General features: G+C 37.2%; 1 protein-coding gene across 1 annotated transcript in view; it reads left to right on the forward strand.

Moving 5' to 3' along the window:
* The window catches only part of LOC131676112 (uncharacterized), a 171,091-nt gene that overhangs the window by 53,128 nt on the left and 93,812 nt on the right, over positions 1 to 24,151 (forward strand). Inside the window, exon 2 of the mRNA XM_058955236.1 lies at positions 2,881 to 2,912. The gene's annotated coding sequence lies outside the window, so the exon portion shown is untranslated. The remainder of the gene's footprint in view (positions 1 to 2,880; positions 2,913 to 24,151) is intronic.

Consider the following 24,151-nt stretch of genomic DNA (forward strand, 5'->3'; position numbering starts at 1 on the left):
CTCCTACAAGCTCAAGTTCTTTAACAAAATTCTTCACTATAAGCATTCCTAAAACTTTGTCGAAGACACCAACTTTCTATCTCGTTAGTATAAAAAGTTAATTTTTTTAGTTCGATCATAGTAAGCCACGCCTAATTTAAATTGTTTTCAGATTGTGGGGAATATTCATACGAACAATTCCTCCAAAGACACCCTGTGAATATATTTGATGGTTTGGCCTCTAGTGAATTAAGTTCACGTTTTTGGCGTTTCCGACCACTGTGCTGCGGTTTCTTATCTTTTTGGCAGTAATAGGCACCCTCTCAGATTTTAATGAAACTTTCTGTACATGAGAACTTTGTCACAAAAAGCCACTTTGTATACTTTGTTTTTTTTTTCCAAAAATGATCTAGACTGTCTTTTGAAAAGGGTCAAACTTTTTTATCATTTTTTTCAAATGACTATAGTCTAAAGATGACAAATCCTACCAAAAAATGTTGCAGGAGTGATTTTCACAATATTAGTCAAATTTTTGAATAAAAATATTGAAAAAAATTCTTTATCGACTCCTACACTGAAAAAAAAATTATTTTAAAAATTTAAAATCAATTTACAAAAAAATCCCATCTTTGATTCGGATGAAATTTTGTTGATAGGTAAGTATGTTCCACACCTACCGTCAAAAATTCAAGTTAGGCAAGTTCAAGGAAAAAAGTTATTTGAAAAAAAACTTTTCCTTATCCAGGCTGAATTTTTTTTCAGTGTATTTTTATCGTAAACTAAACCAATGAAAGTCATAATCATCTCAGAATCCAATTTCCCAACTGCTAGTTGCCTGATACATACAAAAAGTATCAGTAACGAATTCGGTATAGTATATCTTGGACTGGACTGGAACGAGACCGAAGGGATTCGTTTAACGGAGATCTGATACTAAAACACTTAGCGCATGACCAGACAACATGTTTAATATCGCGATAACCGCCACCACAAGCGCGGAGACCGCTCTCCACGACCCCAACACGCCGAAGACAGACATTTTACGTATAATTATTGTACATGACCCGAGGTATCACCCGAATGATGTCATGACCCTCAGCCATTCTCTTGGACCAAGGTTTATTGATACCTTTGGGATTCCTGAGCTTCCATCGCTCCACGAAATTTTCCAATTTTTGAGCGTCCTCTAAAGAGAAGTAATTAAAAACTCGTTGAAGCTACGCGATCTTTCATAAATAACACCATCTAATGCTCAAATGTTCACCTTCTCATTATCATTCTAATCCAAGTGTCCACCTTCTCATTACCCGGAATAAAGCACTGCGAAGAACTCAAACTACGGTAATCTGCTATGATTTTTCAGATAAAGTACTCAAAAACTCCTATGTTTTCTCCAGGAAATACAAAGAGTGCTTTCCATGCTCCATTAAACGGAGAGCCTCCCGTAACTGTTACGAAGTGGGCATGGTCGTTGATAGGTAAATATAAAACCATCAATTTTATAGGGACAGTGTTGGCAGCACAGCCTCTTTTATGATTGCACTCGCCACTACTGTCATAATAATTAGCATAAAAGCGATGCATAGCTGTCATCATATGGCGAACGTTCCGTGTATTCCAATCACTGGATGAATCGAATACACAAATCTGAATCTGATGATCCGTCCGTTAATCCGTCGAAGGACCGGTGCCAATATTTGCGTTTTTCAGCTTTCATCAAATTTTTCCTTTGCATTTGTAGCGTCGCGTATATTGGGAACAATTCGGGCGATCCGACGCTCAAAAGTCCCTTTCACGTACAATTCTAAGCAATAGCGGGATATGTCGAGAGATCATGCGGAGTCTCTCCACAGTGGGAAAGCTTTTCATTATTTTATCTGCATTTGTTTCTACAATAAGTCGACGTAGGACCAATTGTTTGCAACGACGGCAGTTCATACCTCGCGGCACAAAAACCGGTAGACTAGCCCTGTCCAGAAGATCAAAGTTTAGAAGAGCAGATTCGGCGGAAAGGATTGAAATGAGGCTGATGGAAAATAAGTTGTTTTCATATACTCCTTGACTTTTCCTGAACGCTATTGCTTGCGAACCAGAATTTTCACTGGTTGAAGCAAAGGATTCTTGAAGGAGCTTCGTAATTAAGGCCCCTGTTGGAGACTACACCATCAATCTCTACTTCCCGGGCGGGTACATAGACAAGATACTTCTTCGTACACGCCCAAATGATATTTAGTTAAATCTCGGCCTATCTTTGCCCTCATTCAAGTTTGTTATGAATATGTACCAAATTCGTTACTAATTCTTTTTGCATGTATCAAGACACTAGCAGTTGGGAAATTGGATTCTGAGATGATTATGACTTTTATTGATTTAGTTTTCGATAAAAATACACTGAAAAAAATTCAGTTTGGACAACGAAAAGTTTTTTTCAAATAACTTTTTTTCGTTGAAAGGCCCAACTTGATTACCTATCTTGGAACAAAATTTCATCCAAATCAAAGATAGGGTATTTTTGTTAAATCGACTTTAAATTTTTCAAATCGATTTTTTTCAGTGTAGGAGTCCATGAAGAATTTTTTCAATATTTTTATTCAAAAATTTAACTAATTTTGTGTAAATCACTCCTACAACATTTTTGTAGGATTTGTCATTTTTAGATTATAGCCATTTGAAAACAACTTGATTTGAAAAAGTTTGACCCTTTTCAAAAGACAGTCTAAATCATTTTCGCGAAATTCGTCAAGATTAATACCAAATCAAATGGGAAAATAAACTTGTTTCTTAACTTAACTTTTCACGAAAAGAAATGTAAAAAACCATAGTCTAACATAAGTTATGTTTGTATGTAACATTTGGTTTTGCTTTATCTAATATAACTTTCTTTTATTTTCACCATTTCAGATTAGCGTCCAAAGGGGTTCTACGTATTCTCGGTAAGTATTGATTTCTTAATTACAAAGAATTGCTATAGATTGAGTTAAATTTGGTTATGTAAGTAGAGCGGGTTCAGGTTATTTTGCTTGGCTGACCCTTTGTTTCAGGGCGGCACAAGTGCCGTCTACCAAGAATATCGAATCACACAGATAACACACGAAAGTAAGCAAATAGTAAATATTGAACTTTACGATTTGATTCTGCAACTTTCCACTACTGCTTGTGCTAGTAGAGGGACAACAACGTCCGCGTTTTGCTACGGTTCTCGTTGGCTGACCTGACAGCGTTGCTTTGAGCTAAACTGGGGAGCTGAGATTGGCTTCTTTGTTGGAACTCCAAACGTTGGAACCACTCAAACGAGTATCTTTACGTCACACCTACGTTTCTTATACCGATGTAGTTTTTTTTTCTCGGCTGCGCTCAGGTAGTGATATTTGGCCGCTGCAAGCATTCGGCTTCTGGCCTAGTTTTTCAGTCGTCCGTAACTCTTCGGTACTCAATCGCATTACCAGGGCTGCGATACCTAACCTCGTGATAAGGCTTCCCCATCTTGAATATAGTTGACGAGGCATCGCATTACTCCATCAATTGCCAGATCCGGAACAGACGTTGTGCAAAGCCGCTCCTGGCATAAAGAGCAGACGTTCTCGTCATTTGAAATTTGAAAATATCCTCCATCAACGATAATTCCTGTTACAGATTACTGATTCCAATCGTCGCAAGACTGTTGGTTATGGGTGACTGTTCCGAGTGGCGATCCAAGGCAAACTGATGCTGCCACTTGATCGTATTTTTTGACGCTAGATTCTAGTTTATGCATCAAATTATTCCGGCAAGTGTGAATCAGAAGGCTAATTTTATTAACTACAACTTTATCGAAGATTAAAAATCAATCCAACTTTGTTGGCCGCTGCTTTTTAAGCTATAACTAAAGCGATATCAGAGCAAGTTTTTTCCAAGAGAAAGCAGTAAACTATAAAACTCAACCATCTCCAATTCGAACGAAACTTTGCAGTTGTGTTCAGTTTATGAAGTTTCATGTCTGCCACAGGCCATCGGACCATTTTGACGCAAGATTTTCTTTAAAAAAGGACAACGGTCAGGATAGTTTTTGCTTCGAAGCGATTCAGCGTAAAGCGAACGACAAAACCGTTATTTCTACCAAGTGTACATTGTCTGAAGAAACGAAGCAAATCATTACTGCTATTCTTGCCGTGGTGATCTATCGAGATTAGTTCTCAAACACGATAATCAGAGACTTCAGGTCTCTTGATTTTAGACCAACTGTTCGATATGTGGACCAATTACTGGTGATGGAAATCGGAGCCTCTTGGTACTGTTAAACTATTGAGTCCCTGTTTAATTGAACAGGTGTAATGTAGAGTTACTATGGATGAAAATGAAAAAAATCAGCATATCAGCAGCGATGGTGCTTTAATCCAAGGTTTTCAGAATAAGACATATTTAAAAGATAGCAGGCCATTTGAAAGCTAAAAGCAAAAATTCAAGATATTGCGTTGTGCTTTTCTTAACAACATTAGCATAATGTAATTTGAAGTTAACAGTAAGAATTAACACGTCGTAATTTGAACTTCATAGTTGCTCGACGTTCTTTGAGAATGAAGAGCCTAAGCCAAGAAGCAGGAATAATTAGGTAGGATGGGTTGACTGTCCACCATTGGAACGTTGTCTAGACCAGAAAAAAGGTATTCTGTGATGTGTTTCAGGTTATTTTTGTGATCGGGGTGCGCTGATATTTATAATGTCTTAAACACTTTCAGTAATATGCTTCTCACTGTATCTGATTTTCCCATCATCGAAGTTATTCTGTCAGTACCTGAACAAACATTACTTTTCAGAAGATTATCTCTAAAGCATCCACAATAAAACCGTTTAAAGTGTTTTGCTTCAAACTGAGCTTACTGAAATCGGAAGTGCAAGTGCCGAGGACTCGTTTAACTGTCTATTATAATTGTTCTGTTATATTGTCCCGTTCAAATCTTGATTCAAAGAAGTACAACGTTTCTGATGTGATAAAACTGGACAGAACTGAATTTCAACTTCAGGATAAGCCACATATTATCTTTTAATTAACATGCGGCCAACCTTGCACCCCTTGAAATCAATCGATATTAGACTGATTCTATGCCCGGGTATCGCTATAAGGTTTCCTCATTTTCAATTCTCGTGTTAATATTATCCTTACTCAAATTTCAGAGATGGTGTTGATAGTTCGGTAGTAAGGCTAACTGCTTTTCACCCCAGGCGGTCTGGTGGATTCAATCCAAATCGAGTTCGTTGGGAATTTTTGAGGTGAAAAATTTTCGGTCGCGCATTCGTTTGTATTTTTATGCGTTTTTTGTTCATATAACTACTAATTAACCGAGTTCGCCAATTTTCTCTATTGTTTCAGAGAGCGAGTAAGGGTGCTATAACTCTGGCTCATTAGCCAGGGCAGGGCTAAATACTTCTGTTCCATCCCAGGAACCTAGGACCAAAGGAGTGACATTAACCCTCTTAGCAAAGTCACTCCCAACGATTTATTAAACCCCCATCAAATTGAAACGGTTGTGTACGGTTGTCCACGTTTCTTCCTTATTCAAGGTTCAAAATAATCCGTTGATTAAATTATTCATTGAATGAATAATTTGATTGCAGTATAATTTTGAATCATCTTTATTTTGTACGCTGCACAGTTGGCCTGGCCGCTTTAATGCTTGTGTCATATTCAATATGTGCCACAAATATTAATAATGACAAGAAAAATTGTGGACGAACGTCTGCAATTTTCCAGAATCCCTACATGTATTGGCTGTGTATGTGTAGACTAGACTAGATTAGAAAAAAATTCGGTCGCGCATTCTTTCATAGGGGGAAGTAAAGTCTATATGTAGGGCCCAGATGAAAAATAATTAAGGGCAGAAGAAATGGCTGCCATTTTCACCAGTCGAAACCTTCATTGATACGTAAAGTTTGTTTCAAATTGCTTTCAAAGCAATTATTTAGTAATACAAACGGTATCATTCATTTCGACGCCAGTCCTGTAAAGCAGGCACATCTGGTCGAGCTCATAATATGTCTTTGCGTTCGTCATTTGACAAACCACTTCAAAGCAATTTCTTTTATGCTCGGACCGGTTTAGACTGACACGTAACCAATAATATTGTTTTTTGTACTGAAAGAGCTCAACTTTACAAATAATCCGGAACTTCGAGAATTTTTTGGCTTTTGACAACAGGTCCATAACCAGAATTTCGCTTCGGAGTGGGCTTAAAAAGACACATAATTTAGTTAGTTGTAACACGGCTTGAGATAGTCGCTGAAAATTGCTTGAAATTTTAAAAACGAAAGGATTGAATTACATGTAAAAAGGTGCTGTGAGCATTAAACCAAAAAGCCGGTGCTGGAAACATTAAACGCAGTTACGCGCATAACGAAGAACCGTAAGTTTAAGCTATTTCCCGTCATAGTCTATGTTTAGCACTTCAGAGCATGTTTGAAGAAATTTCTGATCTGGCAGGCAATTGGTGGATGTGGAAAATTACCCCTTCTCTCATCACATGTGGAACAATCAATAGTGAGAAAGAAAAAGTGTATTGAAAAGCGACTCCTGCCATTTATATGGAAGAATAATCCACCATCCACTGCAGTTTTAGAACTATTTTAAACGTAGTGGCTTAAGCGTTACTCTGAGAGACCGATGGTCGTATTTGGTAAAGTTGTCCGACTAAGCTATCTCAGCGATCGTTGGACAAACGAAAAAAGGAACACAAGGCCCGGAAGCAAATAAACTGAAGAGTATGCTCGCATTTGTACATTTCAATTTCTGGTATAAATTCAAAAAACTTGATCTAAAGATATCAAAGCTGTTTTCTAATTTATACATATACATCACTTACATATTGGTGATGCTTCATAAAGCATATTCCAATAGGTACCGCAATATTACCCTTGACATTTACGATCATTTTAATTGTTATATTAAGTGCATTTTAAACAAGTTTCCACGGTTGATTTTATTCCAGTCATAGGCCATCTACGTATAATACCGGAACCATTTAATTCTAATAAAAGCTTTCGGAGCAACAACATTCAGAAACTGAGGCTGATATATGAATGACACTTAAATTAAGATATGTTACTATAAAACTATAGTGGATGTTAAATAAGAAGTTGACTACATGTGTTAAGTCTTACTGGTTCTGGTAAGTAAAATTTGTATAAATTAAGAGTTCATAATCTCTTGGAATGATTTTAATCGATTGCTACTTTTTGCTTGAAATTGAAACGCGATGCTTCGCTATGTTCTTGCGAATAAACACAAAGAGGCTACTAGTTGCAACATTTTAGTCGCTCTCGGGGAACACCTACTGATGTCTGTGTGTTGTTTCATCGCGTCGTTTGTACACTTTCATGTCGTACAGTTTAAATTGCCAGCCGTAATACTGATGTGCAAGGGTCAGTATGTACGGGCATCGAAGCATCTGGTCGAAGGAAATGACAGAATTATGTGGAGGGAACCAAACCAATTGGGCTCTTGCTATTGTGTATATCAGTATATTCTCATGCCTTTTCGTAGTTACTTTACTATAGAGTTCGAAATGTTTGGAGTGTATAACCCATAACTCCCTAAGGAGGAACTTGGATTAAAACCACGTTTTGTGCATTAAGGGGTTCTATACAAACTTGGGACGAAAAAGCGAGCTAAGTTCGTGATTTTTTAAAGTGTTTTATGTAAATTTTATTTGAAAAAGCGAAAGGCAGTTCGTTGGTAGCACTATCAAAGATATAAAAAATCAAATTGAATTAAAAAAAATTCGAGGTTGTCGAACATCCCCCGAAGTATGTTTTTTGGCAGAGGTTTGCGGTGAACGCGCTCCAAGCCGAACGGCTCAACTGAATTCCAAAAGCTAAAAAGATTATTGAAGAAAAATATATTGTAGTGTACTTGAACGGATCGGTTTCCCAAAAAAAATTGTTTTTCTTACAAGAAAAACATGTTATCCAAAAAAATCAGTGTTGTTGTGCTCAAAATTTTAAACAAAAAATCATTGCAAAGAATCCAAGGTCCGAACGATGTTGACTTTGTAGTGGAATTCGATGGGGTGCTGTACACTAGAGTGACAGGAAAAAAATGACCCCATTCGGCCCACCCCTGAGTCGATTCCTAGTCCCACCAGGAGTATTTTGAAGCAAATCGGACAAGTCTACCGAACCAACGTACTTAAAGTTTGTATGGGATTTACATGGAGAAACCCCACTAGCTCGCATTTTTGCCGCTAGGTGGCACTGTATGAATCGTATTATCACTGTTAGTGAAAATTAGAAAGATAATTTAATTGTCTATAACTTTGTCGAAGACTGCTAGTCAATCAGACTTTGTGAAAAGAAGTTATTAAACTTTTAACGAAGTGGTGTCTGAGCCAGTTTTGCATGGGGCCTAACAGAGCATGGTTGTGTATCAGTACTCGATTCGCACGAACTAAACATTTTTGTGAAATAATCGTTAGGTTTAGCTCCATGGTATGTTTAGAAGAATTGTAGTAAATAATACGAGTCATGTTTTGATTAGAATATTTTAGTTCCACATGTTGCCGCAGAGAGGGCGCCAACACTAACTTTTCAACGGAGGGAGATAGAAATTTGTTGTCTTCTACAAAGTTGTAGAACAGGCATTTTTCAGTATTTCCACTGAACATCTTGATACTCTATCTCTCTTCTATGAAAAGATAGTGTTGGCCTACGCGGTCACAGGTGGAACTAAAATTTTCTAACCAAAACATAACTCGTATTATTTACTACAATTCTTGTAAACATACTATTCAGTTAAATCAAACCATTATTTCACAAAAATGTATAGTTCGCGGGACTCGAGTACTGAGACACAACCATGCACTGCTAGGCCCCATGCAAAACTGTCTCACACATCACTTCGTTAAATGTTTAATAACTTCTTTTAACAAAGCCGGACTGACTAGCAGTCTTCGACAAAGTTGTAGAGAATTAAATTATCTTTCTTATTTTCACTAACAATGATAATACGATGCATACAGTGCCATCTAGCGGCGAAAATAAGAACTAGCGGGTTTTCTCCATGTAAATTGCTGAAAAATCCCATACAAACTCTAGGCACGTTGGTCCTGTAGTTAGACTTGTCCGATTTGCTTCAAATTTGGTGCAAGTACTCCTGGTGGGACCAGAAATCAAATCAAGGGTGGGCCGATTGAGTTTTCAAAAATTCATCATTTTTCTGGGCAGTCTACTGTACAAGGTGGTCGACGAATTCATGACGTGTTGTAGCTACGTACATGACTTTTTATGGTTCACGTTGTCAGGTAATGTTCCGTAGCTTACAAAAACTCACTTTATACGAATCGCTGATACTCCTTGTTGCTCTGTACCCGGATTTTTCGGCCACGATGATGATGATGAGAATAAATAACAAATAAAAGAATAAATAAAATAACAAATAAGCAAATTACAAGACAGAGGTAGTTAGTAAATCGATTACCTAGTACACAGGTCCAAAAATAAATAAATCATATGAAAAACAGAAAATAACAGCTTAAACGTATTGAGTTAAAGCAATGTATTGTAATTAAAAAGTGAAAAAATGAAGCAAAAAATGTATGGAATAGACAAAATTCAAGAAATATTGAAATGCACAAAATATGGGGAAAACAATTATATTAATAAGATGGATGAAATAAACAATGAACGAATAATACTAAAATATTGAATAAAATAAATCGACTTAATAAAAACAACAAAATTTTAAAAAATATGAATCATAAAACTAAATTAATGTATGATAAAAAAATAACAAAAACGTTATTCAAATAAAATTGACAAAAAGAATAAAACGATTAATTTGATTAAAATGAATACAATGAACACAACGTAAAAGTTAATAAAAATGAAGAATGAAGTATATAAAATAAAAGAAAAACGTTTATGAATACTATAAATACAATTAAATTAATTAGTAGAATAAGTACAATGTATTAATGTAAATTTATTATTGAGTAAAACATAATATTGAAAAAATAATCTAAATTACATAAAATAATAAAATCAATTAAATAAATGCAATTAAAATAAATTAATCAAATAAATAACACAATGAACATAAAAAATAAAATAAAGCAACAAAGATGATATAAATATAATGAAAAAGACTGGTAAAATGAACAAATTAATAAAAAATAATAGAATGAACAAAATAAACAAAACAATGAAACAAATAAAAAAATTTAAAATGAATAATATTTAAAAGAAATAAAAATCTAATAAAATAATTCAAACAAAGGTTAAGGTCACACAATTACGAATTCGTCAACTTAGGAGATTTAATATCTTCAAAGTAGTTTTGCAACATAAAATATCGTCAATAATTATGTAGAAAAGTTGTTGAGTAATTTGAAACAACATTGTTGAAGGCATACAACCTTTATCTATGCAACATATGTCTATGTGTGCGAGTTAACCTTACAGGAATCAGGAATCAGAATATATTGGCTTAAATGACACGTTCCCCGTATGTAGTCGGATATACAACCTTACAACCTCACTCACTCCCACTGAACGGTAGTGGTTTTAGCAAAAAAATCCTGCATATGCTTATAATCTCAGAACGTAGTAGGTGTTAGCTCTGCCAATTTTCCACCTAAGCAATGATAAATGATAAAGGTATATTCCGAGGTCATTTCACCGTCGGCAGCATTTGTAACATTAAGAAATTAAAATGTGCATTGATGAAACTTAAGTTTATACTATTCTCAGTTCCACCATATACGTAATCTCGTACTGGTAGGATTCAACAGAACAATTCATTTTTAACTAAGTTAAGGTGAATTGTGAAGACAACGAAATCGAAGCACAACTACCTAATTTGCGTCACCAGACACATGATAGTACTATTCGCATATTCATGTCGCGATACAGAGTAGTACCCTCCATTAGCAATGATAAACGGAGCAATTCCTTACCGGGCATCAGCAAAGGAGTTTGAGTGATGACAATGCGACTGACGTACGCTATTCCTTTCTTTGTCCTTTACCTGTGCTCAACCTACGCTATGCATTTATGGCAACCAGTATCCCACGTGTCAGTACTGCAAACTATGGAAAACACAATTTGCAGAGGTTAGAAATAGTTCAATGAAAACTAAATCGAAAATTTTAATGAAATTTGAGAGTTTAGTTGCTATAAAGGTTTAAAAGGCTCCTTACAACTCGCATAAAAATCATAAATCCATCATTGCAATCGTGTGAAAGCATACATTGATTATTTCTGCAACTGGGCAGCCACAGCTGATGCTACCAGTCGTCAGTCAGTCAGTTATGTTCCGCTCGAACGAGTTAAACAAATGAGATTGAAAATAAATGCGAAGCTAGAGGAAAGCATGGCTAAATCGGTTAAGTGGTTATTTTAGTACGTAACGAGCTGACTGTAACCGATCCGTTGCAAATTCCGAAAAAAAACCATCTGTTTACCCCAAAATTTAACATTTATTTAGCAAAACTAGCCCCAACAGCAAATTTCGCGGATGTTGATCGGTGGCGTTCATCTCGATGCATCACTAGGCCACCATCGACGAGAGAGCATCACGCATTAAATTGGCGCTCGTCGATTTCCGCTATGATTCTTTCGAGCAAATCAAAACCTAAATGGAAGTGGGTTGGCTTACTGTGTACCGACTATACGCCGCGGCGGTCCGAAATTGCATCCTCTATTCGTCCACCACACCCTTGTCCGGTCCGGGGCAGAGTTGCGACGGCGGAATGGGCTTGCCATCGCTCAGCTTGGAGTTAGAGCCCGTGTGTCTGTGTGTATGTGTGTGTGTGGTCGTCAGTCAGTCAGTCAGTCAGCCAGTCCGCGCAGTCCAGCTGTATTTTCGAAAGTGTTCAATCACTGGAACATATCTGTAGTCGGTTGGTTGGTTGGTTGAACTGCCGCACCGGCCAGGTGCGATATCCGTATCATTTCAGCAACAGCAGAACGCTCTATAGAGACCCAGCGGAGCGTAGCTCCAACCGAATGAAGCCACCATCAGTCGGGGTAGCATTGGATTGCAGCACATCACCAGCTAATACTAGCAACAATCCGAGAGTCCGCTTTGCTTCTTCGCAATCACTGACTGGCTGAGCTGTGCTTTTCGCACGAACCAGCAGCGCGGCATGTTTCCAAATTTTGCTTTCAGCTGATGAACAGACAGACAGGCAGCTCCGTCGCGGTCTTCCTCTAGTAAACCCTAATTACAACTGACGTGCAAACGCGCGAACATTTTCCAATGCCTGCCTACGCGGATAAGACCGAAATAAATGCATTATGTCATCGTTCGGCAGAAATTTTCTTCGTAATTGATTACGCCGTCGTCGCAACGGTCGGACGGTGAGGTGTGTCTCAGTGCGCGGTCAGTTCTTTAAGGAATTCACGTACACTAGAAATACGCATTTGCGTCAGCTTCAATGAAAATAGTTTATAGCCATGGCCTGCTAAGAACCTGATTGTTTCTCTGACTATCCTTAAGGTAGAAATCCGAAATTAAAAAGTTGCACATAATCTCATAAGGGGTAGGTAATAGGTGAACGAAAATTTATTTCTCTCTCGTATCATACAAAACTTCTATATCCTTTTTTTCTGTTGCCGTGGGAGCGGTTTCGAATGAATTATGGTTTCCTGTCGGAAGACCCTCACAAGTTTTGGGAAGGAGCCGGGGGGAAAAGTTTGCATGAAACGCGCGTAATAATTCATAGCCAGGCTCTCTCTCCGGTTAGAGGTAAGTTTCCCTAGAGAGAAAGGAGTTCTAGTATTTAATTTTTGCAAAGTGACTTCACCGTATCGTATTTTATCACATGGAAAGTTTGATGCCCCCTTTTGTGGTTTAAATTTTGTAGTTGGAATTTTTGAAGCTAAACGTGTCACATCCTTGAATGATAACTGGTTCATTGAAGTGAAACAGGTTCCTCGGTGTGAATGTTTGGAAATCGCATTTTCATTTTTTTCGAGAATTGTCCTACTGGAGCTGTAGAGCTAGGTTCTCGGAAAGGCTCTCTGCCAGAATCACTCACTACAACTACAGACGAGACGGGAAATGTCACCCACTAAAAACAGATTAAGGCCATTTGCAGCGGAACGTGATTGTGCATAAGATATTCATTGTACGGTTCAGATATGTGTGGGCGTAGAGACTTCACGATTGCAGGTATCATCGCGAAGAGCTCAAGCGTTTGTGCGTTAACGTATTCGATCGCATGTGCGTTTGTATGTCACGATTCATGATCGCGCGTACACGGGCGTTTGTGAGTTCACTCTTGAGGCTGCGTTTGTAAATTAATAAGTGCTAGAACGTTCAGTTAATCACCGGGGTGTTTCATGTTTGATAGATTGCGGGCATGGGTGTGCGTGGATGATCGTGAAGGGCTCGAGCGTTTGTATGTTAACGTTTTTGTCGCTCGCGCTACCATGTATGTAACTTTGCGTGCATAAATTCAATTTAATGACCGTGTGGCCATTCGCGTATGTTCTCGAATGATCACGCGGATCGTGAATCTGATGCTTAATTTAAAAAAAACAATAATATGATTTTGAACGTTCTATTCCACTATGGAGTTCGCTTTCAAATAAAACAAATATTCAAGTACCGAAACAAATATTCAAGTACCGATTTTATGGGACACATTCAAATGCGTGTATTTTTTAACCGCCTATCGAGGAACTTTGCCGCACATCTTCAGTCACGGTCTTGGCAAGCAAGTTCTACCAATTCCTCATTCGAACAATGTCAATACTCCCTTCATCTTCAGCTTTATCGTCCAATATGTCGCTACTGGCTGGAACTGTGGACAATTTTATTAAATTCAGCTTGCTGTTACGCCGGCAGCCGGCTAGATCTGCCCATAACGTAACTGGATCAATATGCTGATGCTGATTTTCTTGCAACAGGAACAGTTCCCTTGCCAAATCATTTTTTGTTTTCGAAAATTCATTCGCAAAAACAAACTGTAATCTGCTAGAAACCGCAAGCAATAGCATTGTAAAATTCGAGTTCCGGAATTTATTTGAAACTGGCTTTAGCATAAGTTTCATCGTCGATCAAGCCACAACCATCGAGTTTTATCAGAACTCGGCCGTACAGCAAACAGGCCCGGGCTCCTACCATTTTTAGTTATTTGGGGCTACTGTTAGGTTGTTTACCTTTTCGGTGACATTTGCAGTCTTCTCGGAGATGGATTCGCCGCCCAGCTCAGTGTACAATTTTTTCGTCAGAATGGAATAGATCTTTGAGGAATAAACCAAAGATCAAGTGTCCTAAGTGATTTGCTTGTGTGAAATCTATAGGCAATTTACCTAAGAATGACCCTTTAAAAGCTGCAGTAAGATATTGGATTATTACTAACTGACCAACGAATAAAAAAAAGCAACGCTTCTCAACAGACTGACCTTTAATGAATGTGGTTGAATCAACACTTGTGCTAGTTGTTCTCCTATTTGTTTTTCTATGGTTTTCCTGAAAGTATCGACACCAATATGTATGTTGCGGACAAATACCCCTCGTACGCAAAACGGACTGAGCCACAGTCAGTGTTATACCAGTTGCGTCGCATCTGACAACCCATCTTTGGCAACGAAAACGACTGACAGGAAAGTGAACCAAAAAATCAGTTTTTACAATCTCTTGAAAAGCAAGGAGCAAATTATTTTCTACTTAAAAATAAATATACTTTGTTATAAATTTAAATATTATTCCATATAAATATAAATCAATAGATACATTCTGTTGTGATTGCGATAGAAAGCTTCGACTTTGCTGTGAGAAAAGCATCCGAAATTCAGTCGTAACAATGTACGCTAGGACAACCTTAAGGGATGAGCTAATTTGTATTAATTTTACAAAAATCTGCTTTGTGTGGAACAAGGGATTTGCCTAAATCAGAAAGCATTTTATTTGTCTGAGAAAATGGTACCTAGATGTTCGCGTTTCGTCTCAGTTTAGCGACAAATCAGGAGTTACACAAGGAAGTAATATGGGTACATTGTCGTACACCCTGTTCTTCAAGGATGCAGAATTTATATGTGGTGTTCGCCAGACTAATTGCCCTATAACAGAAAAACGAATTTCTACTCCCGGACGCACATCATATCGATCTGAACCGCAATTTGCGCGGGCAGAATTGTTGCCATTTCGTATAGTATTTTTTGATTAACGTATTAATGGTATGATGTCAGATATTACTGCAATATTATTGAGGTCAGATTGATGTATTGGAACAGTTTTGTCAATGAACTACTGACATATTGATGAAATTCCCGCCAACAAGCAAATCGTATCTTCGACAAATTTTTGGTTTTTCGTGGAAATGACCTCTGGTAGAAGGAAAGAGTTGCAAGGTGGGAAACGTCGGCATATGTGAGAAGTTTTTAGTAAATTTCTTACCAAACATATCAAACTGAAGCATATTGTAGCGCAAATATTCAAATAATCGATTTTCCGTTTTCAGATGCATACCATCAATAATTTCAATAATTCATTTTCTAGTTGTAATACCTTATTGTATGCATTTAGTAAATTAGTTTCTTTTCATACTTGTTACCTCTAATCTTGATTCTATTTTTAGTATATAGTATTTAAAACTTAAAACGCGCGGTTCATGTTGTATGCCCGATGTACAAAATCGGTCTACATAAGTATTACCTTACCTATTTCGATAGTTTTGAGACACTAAAAGTAATCGCTGTTCATTATACGGTATTGTTCTTAGAATGTCATGCTTCGCCGGAATAAAGAAACGATAAATAATAAAATCGTACAAATACCGTTTGATTCAGTCAAACAAAAGCAACACTTCTCACAGTCGACTGTCCGGAGTTTAAGTTGCATTTTTTCAATCTGAATATTTCCAAATTAATTCAACAAACGATAAATCTTTCATAAATTCTCAGCAGCCGGCTGCCCAGAGCAATAAACACATGATAACACTTCGGAGAGTTGCATAGATCACATCACTTATCAAGGTGAATCCAGATTTGTGTAACTCTTTACCCCATCCTACTAACAAAAACTCCTTCCCGTGGCAAACGTGAAGATGCAGAGGTCTCCATAAGACGTTTGTTACACTAACATTCCTTTCCTTCCCCGATGACTGTAAGGACGTAGCCGGCGCCGTTATTGACATTTTGAAGCATAGAACTATCAAAACGTGCACATTGAGGATGGATAGCTACTCCCAGGCTCCATTCGTTGATTATCTGTGTAATTTTGCTTGTTCTGGTCAATCACGGAGTAGCAACTACGAATTGTACGGTCATCATGCTCATGCTCATGCTCATAACAGCAAAAAGAATTTCTACTAGTGCAGTTAGTGAAAGTAAATTAAAAATTCATTGAGTTGTTGAAATTACTTGTTGATATCAAAGCAAATAATCAATTTGATATTTAAAATAAACAAATAAGTGGAAACAAACTCTCTTATTTTATTTGGCAATCACATCATTAAATCAAACTAACATTTGAATTTGAAGCTAATATCAAAATGTTATTTTGTTTTTCTGTAATTTTCATGTTTGGCTTTGCACGCGAATTAACACGATTGTATATTGGCACTAGCGAACATGCTCTTTGAGATTGCATCGCCAATAGATCTGCTATACCTTTAAGTTTGACCAATAGGAACAACACTAAAAGAATCACCAAGAGCCGTTTGTAGTAACAAAGGATCATTGACGAAATGGACTCCATGCAGATTAGTAGTTATTGTAGTCAATGATGGTGTGATTTGTCCAACTATTCGCTAAACTCTAAATAAAAACCGTGTTAAAAATAAGTTTCCAATCTTCGACACTATTTTGTCAAGAAGGTGTTCCACCCTTTTGTCAGCCGGCTGCTCAGTGGTCCAGAATGTCAATTTAGCAGGAATTTCAGCTTATTGCAGCCTTACAATAGGTTTGGCAAAGTTGTTCTACCTCTTTTGGTTTAAACAGAAGCTAGGGTGGTTCTAATTTTAGCAATTAAAATTTTTAACGCTTCGAGATAAAGTTTGACTGTCTTCGGTCAAGTTGTAGAACAACACATTTTAGACAAATTTGCTGAAGACACGCAAGCTCTAGCTTTTATACTTTCCATTGAACGACTTTAGCTTTAGGGTGTTCCTTAAAAAACGGTTCTATTTTTATAACTTTTGTAGTTTTTATTTTACACTAAAGTACCCCTGCGACAACTTGAAGATTATTTTAAAGCGAATAATTTGCTTTAAAACATCAACTACTAAACTTTTTTCGTTTCGAAGTTATGAGAACTTTTATATAAAAAATATCACTTTCAAATAGCATTATTTCGATTAGGGCACTTAACATTAAATACCGTTGTTGTCATATGAAATATCATGCTTTGTGGTATAGATCACCAAAAAATGGCAATGTGGTATTTTTTTGTAACTTGTAATATTTACTAAAAAATAGTTTATTTTTAGTGAAAAGTATATATAACTTTCTAACAAGAGAAGCTAGAGTTTCGATATACTGAGACAAATTGTTCTCCTTCAAAATATCTGAAAATATTTCCCAAGTGATCCTAATGAAAAATCAAAACTGCAAAAGTTATGTAAAGAAAACTATTTTTGTTAAGAAACACTATTGTTTTTATGAAAAGTACACGACATAGAGTTCAAGTATCTTCGACAAAGTTTTTTAAAATTGTATTTTCTAAAATTTCCTGGAAAACAGCGAAACTATTTCGAACCATTTAAAACTTAATTTGCTGATTTAAAAAAAAATAGCACCACCCTACTCACTATTTAAAATGATAGAAAAGTATTGTAAAGTGCAATATTTTATCATGAAAATGAAACTATATTTTTATATTGTCCGCCGTGAAAGTTCTTTAAACATATTACAAAGGGTCAATCCATGAAAAACCAGATTTTTAATACAACTTTTCAACTTTCATTTTTTCGAACCTATCTCACATGGTTTTCAGAGTTTTTGAGGACGAACATTTTCTTCTAACACTTTGAATTTTATGAAATTTTATTCGCCACGTTTTGCTGAATTATAACTCTAATTGTGACCTTAGTTATAGTTGAAAAAGAATTATCTTTTGTTTGCCCCAATGAGTGATATTATTACAAAGAACCTCATCTTTGGCGAAAAAGTGCTCATAACATTTTAGTGAAAATGGTTAGATATGTGGTGCCACGAAATAAATTATTCGCCTTGAAACAATCTTAAAGTTGTCTGAAGACAGTATTAAGTCAATACCGCAAAAGTAATTTGAATAAAACAGTTTTTGCTAAGAAACACCCTAACCTCCGATTTTAAATTGGTTGTAAAATGAAAAGTATGACAGATACAGCTTACATGTCTTCAGCAAACATTTCCAAAATTTGTCGTTCTACAAGTTCGTTGAAGGTCGTTTGGCTCTAGCTAATATGATTAAAAAGTTAATTTTTTCGATTTTGGTAAAATTCGAACCACCCTAACTAAAAACCCCCTAAAATCTCAAAATTCCGGTTAAATTTGCACTCTGAATCACTGTGCAATGCGCCTTGGAAAAAGGCAGAAGGCGTGTTTAGTCCTAGTGCCGGCGCTCGCTCCGATGTTTTTGACGGACGCGAATCGATGAGGGGAAGAATAGGACACGCACACACGTGTGCTACAACGGATTTAAAAGTCGGATTTTCTCTGACACGGATTGAAAACAGATTCTTTTTTTTGTCAGGAAAGAGGATTGGCATTTGGAATTAGAATGGATTCCTCGAGTTATTCGTTGAAATGGTATTCGATGGAATTAATGGAAATTTTTTTTTCGCTCCCATGCGTCAGATGCGGTGTGCGTGTAACCATCAAAACAGATGCCAACTTGGATGGTTTACGCTAGCACCCGTGTGAGCTGCGAAATGTATGCAAATGCCGATAGGGCGGGCAAAAGAGTGATCGGATAATCCTGCACTTACACAGAGTCACAGTCTTCACAGCAGACCCTAGACGGATGTATCGTTCCCTTCGCTTCGGCATATGTAGACAAAAAGCCAGCTACGGATTCGGATCTATTTGCTTCCCGCGAAGGTAAAGAACGGTCTACCGCAGTGGCTTTTGAAAACGTGCCTCGGTCACCCACGAGAAACAAGTAAACAGCAAAAGCTGCAAATGCAACGTTCTACACAGACGATGGGAAAAGCTATATTCCCATGGGTAGAAGGTGCACAGATCCGAACCAACCACTGCGCTCGGTCGGTGGCGTCGACAGGGAGGTATTCTTAAAGCTGCAATTCCAAAGCTCGTTGAAATTTAACGAACTACGCCACCTGTCGCTGTCTGCTAAGTGCTAAATGCGCGAGATAAAAAAAAATCAAAGCAAAACCACTTTTAAATATACAATGACCAAGTTCGGTTTGAAGTAACGTTTGAGACCGGCTGGGGTCGCGCACTGGAACGCGACGGATGGGAATGATATGAAAGCGAGGAGCGAGCAAAAAAAATCAGATTTCCATGTACACAGAGAACTGCAGCAGTAGCTAATAACGGGAACAGTTATTCCTCTTTTTTTTTTCTTCCACCCTCATCGCAGATGCGCGGGGGAGTGAGTGAGTGACAAGTTGGCAAGTGATTTCTGCCGTTCTGCATCTCGCCAATAAGAAAACGGATCCATTATTTTAAATCGCAAAGCGAAACGTGTTTTTGCTTCGTTTGTCCAGTTCCGTTTGTTCTGCGTTCGAGGCGAAAGAAGATACGTACGTCCAGGCCGCCCCACACCGGTCAGGGTCCGGTTGCGGTGGCGGCAACGGCAACGGCGACGGCGGAAGGGTGCACAACCGCAAAGTACAGCTACAAGTAAGCTAGAGATACCCGTTTTGCCGGGTTGTATCTTGACCAGCTTTACAACTGCAGCACCCGGTACATTCCCTATTAGGTTGTATACATTGGATACACTTGTTTATGGTTTGCCCAGTGCATCTCGTGCTGTACGTTGTGTTCGGAAAAGGAAATTAAATTTTATATTCTCCTGCCATTTCTACTCCGGGAACGTCAATGTTGCCTACCTACATCGGGAATGTGCGTGTATCGTTCGTTCTCAAACAAAACAGAACACATCCATCAGATGGACCACGACCGACCACATAATCTTGAAATTGAATCCCGACGCAAAACCAGACACACAAATAGATCTTGTAAATTACAGTTCCGAACGATGTGATGGTCTCGTCGTCCCCTGGAGCCATTCGAACTTCCCATAACTATCAGCTAGGTTTAGCTGGCTAACTCTACGGCACGTCGATTGATTTCTGGGCATAATCAATTCTCGGTAAATGTCTATTGCACCCGAAAAAAACCATTTCGTTTGACTTTTACGCCCCTCCGAGGGCAACGGAAGAAAGGAAAATTATTTCCTTTTCGCGCCCTTGGCGCTTTTGGCTCATGCTGACTGTAATGTATGTGAAGGAACGAAAGCAAATGTAAGCATCTCGTCCGGATTGAAACGACGAGGTTCTGTCCCTTGGGAAGCTCATACATACCGTGAAAATGAGCGGATCCAGAAGGCAATACTTTTCTCGTTTTCCACAGAATGTGTGAATGTGATTTATGGGCAGTTAGCGAGAGTTTTAGTATTCCGTGAATCGTTTTAAATTTGATTAAAGCAAATGACGATAGGGTAAAATTGTTCAGGGCCCATTTTGACACTTTGTTAGTTCACAACCCATCGTACATCACAATCGGTCAGTTTTCAGACAACGTTGATAACCTATGAGCATCAGATAGTAATTTGACAATAGCTTCCGGACTGTATCACAAAAAGGGCTGTCGAAATGTAACTTCCCTTTATCTCCTACACTGAAGCTCCCGTCAATTACAATTACGTTCGACGACACATTGATGCCGAAAGCAAGCGTCACCATCATCAAGAGTGATATAACCCTAGAATAAACGTCGGAATTCCCTCTTCCTTGCCGCGTCGTGTGTCCCAATCGATGATGATGAAAATTCGATTCTCTATTTCGATTTAGCATTTCGCGAGAACAGCGTTCCCACGTATACAGTTCCCATCGAAACGTTTTTTTTCATTTTCGTTCATCAAAAAACCCTTCGGGTGTTCGTTCCTCCATCCAATTTATAATTCTGATCCTTATGCTACTGCTACTGCTTTTTTTCTCTAGCGAGGTAGCTTCCATTGCTCCCCGCCTCCCGCCACGAAATGAATGATCTGAAACCGATGTAATTTTTAATCAAATTGGAAACTGTCTGCAGCAACATATCTACGAAAATCGGATGGAAAAACTCCTGATGCGAGTGCTGTGGTGCGGGGAAGGGGGTCTTCCGGTAACTCGTTGTGTTCGGCTCCCGAAAAGGTGATGTCTGCTACTGTGTCGAGGACGTCACACAAATTTCTATCCAATTTGTTTAAACTGTCAGAGGCAGCTCGCTGTGTGTTTGTGGGTGTGTGTGTGGGTCGGTGCAGGAATTTCTTCTCACTGACTTCTTTCTTCGTTGGAAAGGTATGAATTTTTCGTCTGACCGAGCTCGAATGCGAGTTTTAGTGGGAAAAGGGTGACTGGAAAGAGAGGAGAAAAATTGTGATGACATCTTGTTATTTTTTTTTTTTTTCGAACAATTGACGAGCTCTGCAAGTTTGTTTCAAATTCCATTTTCTGAAACATCACCGTTTCAGGTTAACTGTTAAAGCTGTCAAATAATTGTTGATTGTTTCACTGTCTTTACGAAGGCAGCTAAAAAATCGATGTTGAACAATCGCTAAAGGTAATTTTTGTAAAGCAAAGAGCTCGTTTTTCTGAATATAACAATATATATGTTCAACCCTTAAAACTTCAGAATAATTTTTAATCGATTTTCTACGAAGATGTAAACACCCGTTTGACACTATCGCTCTTCTTTGATAGTGAATTTAGCCACATGGGTTAGCATTTTTGACAGTTGTCCCAGCAAAACGATAGGGATCAAGGTGCGGTCGTCATAATTCAATTTTATGAAATATTTTTTATTTGTTATTTTGCGTTCAAAAAAGATAGGCGTAGGAACTTTATCATAACGTGTATAATCGCGAAGGAATCGAGCGTTTGTACGTTAATGTATTCGATCCCGTGTAACTTCACGTATATACATATTATTTTATAACCGAGTGTTCATCCGCATATTCGGATGATCGCGCGAACCGTGAGTCTGTTACTTAATTTTTGGTGTACGGTTCAGAGGCTAGAAGAGAGTGAATTCTTTCATACCACTAGAGTCCCCGCTCATGGCACCATAGAACGCATTGTCTAGTGGATATGAGCGTCATTGTTGTTATTGGTCCAACTGAAGGCATGAGGCTAGGCTGGTAGGAACGATGGTAGAGACTTCGGGACGTGGCCGATTCATGCGAGATCATGGGTTAATGCTTGAGACTGCGTTTGTAAATGTATAGGTGTTAAAATTACGGGCGTTTTAATGTTGGCAAGATCGCGGGCATTAGTATGTGTGAATGATTGCAATTGGGTCATTAAATGAGAAAAAAAAAATTTATCACGTACATCGATAAATCTGATTTTCGTGATTACAACAATATTTTTTTCCGACTGAGGAACTCCACGAAGATCCGTCCGAAAATCTTTAAAATCGTGACCGACCATCTTAGATTCCAATGAAACTTTACAGCTTTCACCGTCATGCAAGACTAAATATTTTCCACAGGTAATAAGATTATTTTGACTCAAGAGCAACTTTTCAAAAGGGCGTAAACGTTTCTACGTGTATGAATTTCAATTTTTTTTTGTTCGATTACTGTATTTTATACAGCAAAACTATCTGAGAACGAGTTACAGGGAATGAATACTTCTGTCTGAAAAAAATATACACTGAAAAAAATGTTGTGTCATTTTTCAAAAAAACTAAAATTTATGATAAAAATTTAAATTGCGAAAAAACCCATTTTTTAAATTTTTTATATTTTGTTACCAAAAACCTAAAGAGAAAAGAAACATTTTGAATGTGATTGCATGATGGAGAAAAAATCGGCTAAAAAGTTTTCCTAACAATAACTTCGTACAAGTTTTTAAATTTCATACTAATAGACATACAAAATTGTAATTCTGTTACAGAATATAATTCTAAGCATTCTAACTTTCAAATGGTTTACAATATCGCCTTGATGTCAAAGAGAAAGTTGCACGAAAGTTTACGGGCCTTTTGAAAAACCTATTATTGTTGATGGGGAAACGCGACTAACTTATGAAAAGGTCGTAATAAAACAAAATAATTGTGTTGTTAAAACAAAAGTTAAAATATCTCGAGAACTACTACATTTTAGAAAATTTTTGTTAAGAGCATTTCGATTTAAAATGGCGTTTAGAATCATATTCAAAAAGAAAATTGTATTTTTGACTGCAAATAGTAAGAATTATAAAAAAATGTCAAAAGTTGTTGTTAGGAAAACTTTTTTATTGAAAGCTTCTCCATGATCCAAATACACTAAAAAGGTTGCTTTTACGTCTTTAAAACGATAAACATTAAATGTTTTGACATTTTTTGATGGGGTAACGCGAAAACCTTTTAAAAAGAGCATAATTACACGAATTAATTGTTTTTGAAGTAGCAAAATTTCAAATATCTCGAAAACTATCGCATTTTCGAAGATTTTTGTTAAATTGCGAAGAGTTTTGTATGTCAATTAGTATGAAATTTAAAAACATGTACGAAGTTATTGTTAGAAAAACTTTTTTACCGATTTTTTCTCCATCATGCAATCACAATCAAAATTTTTCTTTTCTCTTTAGGTAACAAAATATAAAAAATTTAAAAAATTGGTTTTTTCGCAATTTAAATTTTTATCATAAATTTTAGTTTTTTTGAAAAATGACAACATTTTTTTCAGTGTATATTTTTTTGGACAGAAGTATTCATTCCCTGTAACTTGTTCTCAGATAGTTTTGCTGTATAAAATACAGTAATCGAACAAAAAAAAATTGAAATTCATACACGTAGAAACGTTTACGCCCTTTTGAAAAATTACTCTTGTATCAAAATATTCCAATTGCCAGAGAATATCATGGAGATTCATACAGCGAACACACCTGCAAAGTTTCGTTCGAATCGACGATGGTCATATTTTGCGGTCGGCCGGTTTCTCATGGAATCCCTCAACTCAGGAAACGTGACAATAAAATTTAAATTTAAAATAAAGAAATATGTTGACATTATTGATTTGACACTATCAGAAGCATTTGACATATCGAATTTCACGACAAAT

The sequence above is a fragment of the Topomyia yanbarensis genome, chromosome 1, assembly GCF_030247195.1.
Source record: "Topomyia yanbarensis strain Yona2022 chromosome 1, ASM3024719v1, whole genome shotgun sequence".
Lineage (NCBI taxonomy): Eukaryota > Metazoa > Arthropoda > Insecta > Diptera > Culicidae > Topomyia > Topomyia yanbarensis.